The sequence below is a fragment of the Blennius ocellaris genome (assembly GCF_963422515.1).
Source record: "Blennius ocellaris genome assembly, chromosome: 18".
NCBI classification, from domain to species: Eukaryota; Metazoa; Chordata; class Actinopteri; order Blenniiformes; family Blenniidae; genus Blennius; species Blennius ocellaris.
This window is the reverse complement of record NC_137667.1, coordinates 12,591,872-12,601,960: the sequence shown is the minus strand read 5'-3', so window position 1 is coordinate 12,601,960 and position 10,089 is coordinate 12,591,872.

Genomic DNA, 10,089 nt, shown 5'->3' with positions numbered 1-10,089 from the left:
GTCATTGAGTATTTATCAAATATCAAAAACTGGAGGTATTAATTTCGCATAAAGAGCTAATTGGATAGCTCTAAATGAACTTTATCTCATCACAATGCGTGCGTTTAATTATTCCCTACGTTATAATGCAGTTCGCTTGACAGCATTTAAGGAATGAATGAATATTGCATTAAGTTCAAAATGTTTCTTCTACATGCAGCCTATGAGCCACCAGTTAACTGTAAAAACACTCTCACCTCACAGAAAATTGATACTTGGTCTAAATCTACAAGCCAATAGAGCTTTTCTAAAAAAAAAAAAAAAGTTTGCATGATAGATAGATAGATAGATAAATACTTTAATGATCTCCAAGAGAAATTCACAAATGCATGTTCTCTCTGTTCCTCATTGTGTTGACAAGGATAGGTTCCACAACCGTGTAACGCAGATAACGTGGACATATGACATTTACATTCATACCAAAGCAAATCAGAAGCCTGTTGGAATAAAATCTAACAACCTCTGAGTAACTCTCAGTTTTGTAAAGGTGCACCGACTTATTCACAACCTACCTTCTACCTTCTACCTTCTCAAGAGTGATGAATGCACAAGCAGAAGATTTACAATTGTAGCATAAACAGATTTATTCCAGCTTTGTTTCTCCTTAAAATACAGTTTTTTTTTAAATGTTGAAGTTGTAATACGAGACAATTTATATGAGAAAAGCTGCACAGACTCTGTTGGAGACTTCTGCCCCAGTTTCTCATCAGATTGGGTAATTTCAGTCTTTTTGACGTCCAGTCTGCCAGGAGTGGGTGGTGGCACAGAGAGACATTACGTAACACACACACACGCACGCACGCACGCACGCACGCACGCACGCACGCACGCACGCACGCACGCACGCACGCACGCACGCACACACACACACACACACACACACACACACACACAGTTTGAGACGTTAGCTAACGGTAGACTTGACGGGCCCCTGAACTGTTCATTTGGAGGGCAGCTGTGAAAACACACTTGGCCTTTTGCTCTGGCTCAGGTAACTCAAGTCCTGAGTGAGAGTGAGAAGACGACGATCACACCTGCTTCAATGTGCACCGCGGGCCTGCAACTGAATGAACCCATTTAATTTGACCTATGATGAAATAAGGAATGGGGGAAAAAAAACAAAAAACAATGCAACAGCAGATTGGGCTTCTTCTTCCCAATAGAGACGTTTCCTCCCCGCCTGATGTCGGCTGCCAACATAGAGGATTACCAGAAAACTGACAAGCCTGGACAATCTGGAAATCTTCTCAGTGTGGCCCATTGTTTTGTCTTGACCCCTTATTGTACTCTTTATTAATGCATTTTTCCAAAATGTTTGAATAATTCACCCATTGTCTATAATAATCCAAGTCTGAACACACATTGGGCAGAATTCAGGATACATCACATGAAGCTTATTCACAGCTCTGACCCATAGAGCTTTTCTTTGAATATTGGGATCTAAGAGCATCGAGAGGTGATCCATGCACGCACAGGGAAACATGCACATTCCACATAGAGAGGCCCAAGCCTTGACTTTTATATTGTGAGGTGACACTGCAACCAAGTTTTAACTCCCTTTTTTTTCTGGTATGACAAATGACAAATGGTTGAATTTGCTTTTTTAAGCTTTAGAATTATCTAAACTTGGTTGGGTGGCAAAGAAGTGTAGACTGTTGTGAAAGGCTTTAGCAGAAAATATCCATCTTCATCCTGCTGAGTCCTCCTTATAGAAATGAGTAAATCACCACATCGAAACATCACTTTACAGTTGCAATTACAGTGTTTTCCAGAAATATTTGCATATGCAATTAAAACATTCTCTCTATGTAATATCCATTAGTCAAAACAACAAAGTCTTCATATCGGAACGTCTGTAATCGGTTCAGCTCAGTTAAATCTACTCTTGCCTTTGCACACAGGCTAAATGAAAAAAACACCACAACTAGAAACTCATTTGAAACTGAAAATACAAACTCACTCTGCTTCATCTCTTGTACTTGCTCAGCTTCTACACTGCTGCAACTCTCCTGCAGAAACCAGCTTCCTGCAGACACTCCAAAGTCAAGTGATTTCAATAAGTAATCCAGGAACTAAATTAAAGTATTACTTGTTTGTTTACTCTGTAAGGCAGTGGAGGAACGATATGAGGTTTTGTGTTATTACAACCATGTGTTTGGAGATCGGAGAGAAGCTGCACCCAAATGAGGAAGATTAGTCTGCATTTGAGTCCGAAGGAACATTTGATTTGTTTTCCTTTGAGTTTTTTTTTTTTTTTTGGCTCACCGATCCAGCTCGTCCTTCTCTGGCACCTCAAGCTGTCGCATAAACTGATATGAATGTTTATTTTTAATTACGTTAACTCCAATAAAATTACTTTTTCTCACAAGCATGGGGACAAATCAAACTGAATAATTCAACAGAGCTATGAATCAGAATTTTATCCACTGACTGATAATTAAATACAGAAAATACCTTAAGAACAAAAAAAGGAAGAAAGAAAATAGCTACACATTTAGACTGAACAATGGCTGTTTTGTCTTTACATTTATTTCTACTAAGCCAACAACATAAAATGTGTTTTTTTAAAGAACTCGCATCCAGTTGTGGATTAACAACTCTATAAATGAGTGTAAAGAGGGATTTTGGTACTTTTCTTTCTTGGGATGTGGCTGCTTTCAGTTAACACATGGTCTCCATCACAGCACAGATTTTTTTAAAGACAGACATTTTTGATTGAGGTAATTCAGGTCAAATGCATGTTTTTTCCCCCCCATTATCCTTGTAAGAAGCCATGTACAGGGAGAACATGCAAACTGCACAGAAAGGCCCTGTAAATCTGAACTTAGGATGTTTTCACTATAAGGCAGGACAATTAATTACTTTGGAACCAAATGTGATTTTTCTTTTTTTCCCTTTTTTTTTAACCTTTCTCTGCTCTTGAGTTTTGTCTGGCTGCCAGTCCGAGGGCCCGGGCCGAAGCTCCTGGATTCCATCTCTGCAGTGGAGCAGGAACATGGTGGTCTTGTTGTGGGTTGGTGGATTTGTTTCTCCTCTTTCTCCTCTTTCTCTCACTCTTGTACCAAATGGCTGACAGCTGCTGGATGAGCTGTGACAGATTCCCAACCTCTAAAAACCACTAAATTGGTCACCATAAGTGAAACTTTTCAACTTTTCCAATCAACAGACGTATCTTGCTTAGACCACAAATAACTGTTAATCGTTTCCAATCTGTGAACAGGCCAAAGGAGTTTGGCACAGATTTTGTGCTCTTCTGGGATTTCTTTGGAGTGGAGAAAGTGACACTTCATGTCATCATATCACTTCACTTAATGTGTCTTAAAGGTTTTGTTTTCGGATATTGTCACTGTATATAATCCTGGGAAGAAGAGTGATGGTAGAGTAGAAGCAGTATCTCCTTAATACAACTCGACAGGTGAACATGACATCTTCTTTGTATTTCAAATAATGTCTACACAGCTGGTGTAGCCCTGGTTGTGACCACCTCACATCCCATGTTGTTTTTGTCCTGTGGCCTACAGCGACTGTGCCTATAAATCAATCGCAAGGCAAATATCAACAGAGACAAATGTTGCATGTCCAGGTATAGGGGAAACAAATAAAGAGGCCAGTGATGGAAACTCATCACTACCATTGTAAAGATCCTAAAAGGAGATCACATTTGTTATTGTTTTTCTTGTTTTAGCTAAAAGTCAAGCAGCTGATCCTATAGAAGGAATGTTGTTGTGAAGGATGTTTCCACAGCTCAATCTCAAATTCCAAATATATTTGTCTTGTTTTGTGATCAAAATATTTCATCACAAGACATTTTTGTAATTGTACACACAGCTTTATTTTCTTTGAAAATCAAGACATGTTTGACTTGTTCACTTGGATAAACTTTTGAAGGAATAAAAACAAAAGTAACAACAAACTGACATTCCCTATTCTTGTATTGAAATGCCAGCATTTTTTCCAAACCTGCCACATTTGCTGTCATAAATGCATAAAAAGACAGTGCAGCTTTTAAAAACCTTAAACACATTAAATATATCGGAATTATTTCTGGTATTAAATCAGGGTCAAATTATAGGCGCCACAATAGTGCGTGACTTGCTCACGCAGCGTTTCTGGACACAAAACAAAAACATCTCTTTGTTCAGAGCTCAAATCAACAACCAGTCTCTCACATCTGCTCCACATTTCAGATCACAGGGGCTGATGAGAGATGTTTTTTGTGCTTTTTGAGAGGATGTATTTGAGTATCATTGTCTATAGGACAATCTGTATGGGTTTTACTTCTACATCACAAGATTTACCTGTGTATTATCTCTGTAATGAAGAAATAAAGGCTCATGCACCCTGGCAGGGGATTCACGAAGGGTGCTTCCTACCTAAACCATGTCGTGTTTCTTTAAACGCGAATCCCGGCTCATGACCCTGTGCCGGCAAGTAGTCAGACCCACGGTTAACCTTCATGCAGTGTTTTTTGGGAGGAGCTGCAATATAAAGTCGTCTCTTCATTTCCCTCCCTGTGTTTAGAATAACAGAAATCCAGCTGCTCCGAATGGAAACTGCTGCTTTCAAATACTTCACTCTGCAGTCTGCTCTCTGTTCTTTCCTCTCTGTTTAATTTCAGGTCAGACTCGACCTTGCTGATTTAGCCTGACAGCTCTGTGAAAGGAGGGAGGTTGGCCCGTACAAATTTAGATAATCTCCCTTCTGTGGTACCTGTGTTATCGTACGTCTGGCCACACTATTGCAAACACAGAAACGCAGTAAACAATCACAGGCATGCTGTTTTCTGTCCTCATATTGGGGAAGACAGGGAAACTGGATTCATGTGACTGAGATATTTTCACTTTTATTAATGTGACCAGTTGTTTCTAACAACCTCCGAGCTTCTTTTAACATTGTAAAGATAATATACTGCCACATTTTGTGCCTACATATGATATTCAAGGTTAGGATCAGAAAAGGAACAACTGATTTCGGTAATCATGAACAGGCATCTGTGTCCAGTTGCATTAGTGACACTGTGGATCTACTTTGGTGTTTGATTTATTACCTTACCGTGGTTGTTCGCTTTACTTCTCAGATTGTGAGGAGTGTCATTTTACCTTAGCATGTCAAAGGGCGAGCCATTGGCTGCCCTGGTTTAGACCGAGGTGTCAAACATAAGGGCCTGGAGAAAACAGCTTCAGAAATATCAATCTGCACAGGTTTGTGAAAAGATATAACAATAAAGACAAATGCAAAAGATGTAAAGAGTTTCACCAGCATTTGCTAGAGGATACACATTTCGGCAGAACAGGCCACCAAGCAAGGTTCCTGACCAGGTAACTTAACAGGCGACAAAATGCTTGTAACCTGAATTCAATCTGTTGTGGTCTCATACACTCCCGATATTTAAAATTATATTCTCAGACATATTCTACTATTAATCCAGTATGAAGTTTTAAAGTTATTGAGTGATTTTTCTAAAACAACATGCTGTATTTTGTGAGAAATGCATAAATTGTGGATGTATAGTATGTCATGTTTACTAACAGTGTGTAGTGCACCGTGTACATGTTGTGTGTTTAATTTCCTGAGACTTTGGGTGAAATTTGACACAAACAATCTCATTCAGACAAACAAATACAGATAATCGTTTCCACAGGGAGCAGATCATGGTCAACCAACCACGCTGCGGAGCTAGTGTGGGTTTGTGAGAGTCTGGGGGTCCCTCTGGCAATCAGAGATAATTGGGGGATGTTTATAATGTCCTCGCCTGAAACACACAAACATGAACACACATGTCGCCGACAGCCTACACAACAATTCTCAAACAAACGCTCATTGGAACACAGAAATAAATGTGAGGTTTTCCTCAGAAAGAATGATCGGTGATATTTTGTAAACAATGTTGAGGGTAGCTGTGTTTGTCTCCCACATTCTTAAGTGCTTAAAGTCTCTAAACTCCCTTTTTTTGTCTATTTTTCTGCTGCCCAAATTAATGGAGAAATGAAATGCCTTCTTCATATGATTTTATCTCAGTGGCATCTCACACCACTTCTTCCTTCCTCATACCGACAGCCTCTTCTCATCGTCCCAACATTAACAGTCGGGCTTCACAAGAATGTATTCTCCGTCAGGCGAGTGTCTCAGTCGACTTGGCTGGTCCCCATTATCTTCTGGAAACCTTTTGGATACAAGTTCCTGTAATTGATCCAGAGGATTTGCTTAAACCAGAGAAGACAGAACTTAGACTCCTGACAGTTCCTCTGTTCTCACTGATGCACCACAATGGCTAAAGTGAAGGCTGGCCGCAGTTTTTGGCGCCCGCTTGACTGAGGAAGGCTTTAATTGACCATTAAGAAGGTTTGTTTGTCCTTTATCAGGCATGTTGCCCTGCAACACATTTGAACTCAGACATGCATATGATTTGTAATAGGACAGGACAAACTTTCAAGATGCACCAAGTTTGCAAACTGCAACGGGAACTGCCATGACAGAAACTTCCTGTGCTCTTCTTTAATGATGCTCTAACTTGACAGGAAGGGAAGTAGGTGGGAGGATTACATGATACATGATCTCAGCCAGTCTTGAACAACAGGAATCAACAAAAAACAAATGACCTCAAGTTCCCAGCAGAATATCACCTGGGGTGCATTAGCAGTACCTTCTTGATGAGTCCGTCATAAGCTCGGAAGAATCTGTTTAAATGTGAAGAGCAGAGTCACATCCATTGCAGTGAACTGATTAGCAGATGTTTCCTGAGGAGCTGAAATGTGGTGTTGAGAATGTTTAATAGGCAGTAGTGGATTGTTTCTTCTGCTTTAAACTGGTGCACCGAGCTGTTGCCTTCACACACACAAAAAAAAATACAAATGAGCTCTTTTGGCCAATTCTATAAAAAAATGTATTGGATTACAATGTTGATTTACTCTGAGGGGGAAACTTATTGCCAGGGCCAGCTGGTGCAACAAGTTAGCAGACAAAATCAATTCAGATGTTTTAAGCTTCTCATTGATCGTCTTGTGAGTCTTATTTGGTAACTATTTGACTTTTGGCTGCATGATCGACAGCTTTGCTGCCAACATGCAGACTGCACCTTGGTTGAGATAAATGAGCTTTGACCCCCTCGGACCCCTCGTGGGTGACTGGTTTGCATGCATGGTAAAGCATGTCTGTGTGCAGCCGCATGCACAGGTTGACATGGGCCAGTGTTGCCGTGTCAGTTTCATTATCCAAGAAAAGCAAACACTGCAGTTAAACACTAGTTGGCAGACAGTGTGTGTGTGTGTGTGTGTGTGTGTGTGTGTGTGTGTGTGTGTGTGTGTGTGTGTGTGTGTGTGTGTGTGTGTGTGTGTGTGTGTGTGTGTGTGTGTGTGTGTGTGTGTGTGTGTGTGTGTGTGTGTGTCTTTTGGTGTAAGGGAGGAGATCAATATGGCCAACACATGGTGATAGTAATCTATTTCTTAATGTGTGAAAACAAGATATACAGAACTACTTGTGGTATCTTTGGCATATGCGTGCGTGTGCGCATGTGCATGTGTGTGTCTGTGTGTCTGTGTGTCCCCTGTCCAATTAGGGCCATGGCATGTAGGTGTGTGTGTGTGGTCCTCTTCTAACATCCCCAACCACCAGCAGATGTTAGGTTGACCACCTCGGAGGTGGTACATGTTATTTCCATAGTGTGTGTGTGTGTGTGTGTGTGTGTGTGTGGTAGAGATTGTTGTGACTGGAAGCATAGCAGATAAAACACTGCTAAGACCACCACAGCCCTCACCCTCACTCTTCCTTACAAACACACATCCATTTGTTTCCATGATTTGAGAGGACATTCTAGTGACATATTAATTTCACAGCGTAATATAATCCCTCCACGTGATCTCCAGCCAAGGTTTAATAGTGAAATCCAATGCTTTATGCTATGGGAACATATGTTTCTGTTATCCAGTCGCTACAATGAAACAAACAGATTTATGTGCCCACATCATGCCGAATACAAGTGCACGTACACAAACAGGCTGTGCAGACTACTGGGCACCACGAGTAATTTTCTTTTTCTTTTACATAAATCCTCTCAGGCCTCTCAGTTGTCGTAGGAGGAGGACCGGAGAGAGGATGACAAAATGTTTCCTACGCGCACGCGCGCACGAACATGCACACGTACAGGCACAGGCACACACACACACGCACACACACACACACACACACACACACACACACACACACACACACACACACACACACACACACACACACACACACACACACACACACACACACACACACACACACACACACACGACTCGCAGTTGTTTGCTGAGACTTATTGCGACAAGGAAAATCCTTCACTTTAAAGTAACAGTGACTTTTGACATGGACAGATATCTAATTGCTCATTGCTGACTTGAAAGGCAACAAGTTATTTACATGTTCTGTAAAACTCTCTCTGCACCAATGATAAAAAGTCACTCTAAACCCTGCCTTGCTTGTGGTGTAGTTAGGGACAGGACAAGAACAGAGAGCAATTCTCTGCCTGAGGCCATGAGAAGATCATTAATGCTATGGGACCAGAGCAGAAAGTGTGGCAGAGGTGATGCACTACACTGAGGATGAGTTCCTTTGTTGTCTGAAGAGATACAGACAGCTCAGTCATGCTGAGGACACAGTACTGGACTACTTCGATGAGCTTGAGATCCAACCAGAAGAAATTACATACGTAGACTTAAGCACTTTTGTCTCATAGTGAGAATGTCTCAGGTTGGTGTTGGGGTGAGGCTCAGGGAATTTCCGTGACCAGTTTGAATGTTCTCCCTGTGGGGTTTTCACTCGAGGTATTTAGATTTCCTCCCACAGTCCAAAAGCATATAATTGAATGTGGGTGTGTATGTGACAGTCAGTCTCTGAATGCTTGCGCTATGATGGACTGTTGACCTGTACCGAGTGTTTGGCTCCTGCACCATGTGACCTTAAGCTTAATGAAGCAGCGATGATAACAATTGATAACAGGTACTGACGTTGATCATCTTTTTGAAGCATAGGTATCATCGATTGGTATTGATACACTAATTCCTGACTCATCAACAAACTGCACTTCAAGAAGCGAAGAGTTTAAGTATAGACAATGTTTTCCCCTACTACAGGTGCTGGCTGATTTTGAGGTCTTGTAAAAGCTTCTGCACCCCCTCACATAGCAAATATGAGCTATGGGAGTGCTCTGGCAGGACATCCCTCCATAAATTTCAAATTAAACATCAGTGACAAAGCTGCAGGAAAAGTCTTCCCTGGTTCTGCTGGGGCTGTCCGCCTCTCTCAGTGTCACTGCCAACACTTTTATTGGAGCTAATTGAAACCAAAAATGAAATTAAAAAAGAGCGGATATTTGCAAAGTGTAAAGAATGTAATTTTCCATACATAAACACAGATGTTAATTGGTTGCAGTCACAGCATGTTGCATGTCGCCAAGTACAAAATCCAACTGATGCATGACAGAGTTCATGTAAGGCTTTATTTAGAAATGCACTTCTGAAGTAAAACAGAAACAGAAACATTTTGTAGAGTACATGACACATAACTTTACATGACTGTCACAGTCAGGGTTCAGCCTGCCGGCTAACTGAACTTAAAGGAACTGCACATGTTTTCTGTTACTCTGACTATTCTGCTCAGTCTACATTTTGGGATTATGTGAAATAAAAAGGCACGAGAAGTGTCAGTCAGGAGGAAAACCTCCGATTACCCATGTATCAAGTGAGCCACATTGCATGAAGGACCAGTCTCCAAAATAACAGTTATGATCAAGTCTCTTTTTCAGATGAAGACATGTGGTTTGTACAGAAAAGCCAGTTCACACACAAGCTGCTGAAAATTTCACAACAAAGAAACAATGAAGTGTGGTTTCACGATTTGGATTCTAAATTTCGTGACAAAACTCAAGTACGCACACGAACCCTATTATGTTCCTATTTATTTTCCTCATACTGTAAGCGAGCGTGCAGACAGCTTCTCGGTCAGACTTCACAAGAACCTGCAGCACAGACACCAGTTTGCCTTTAATAACCACAAGACACTGCAACA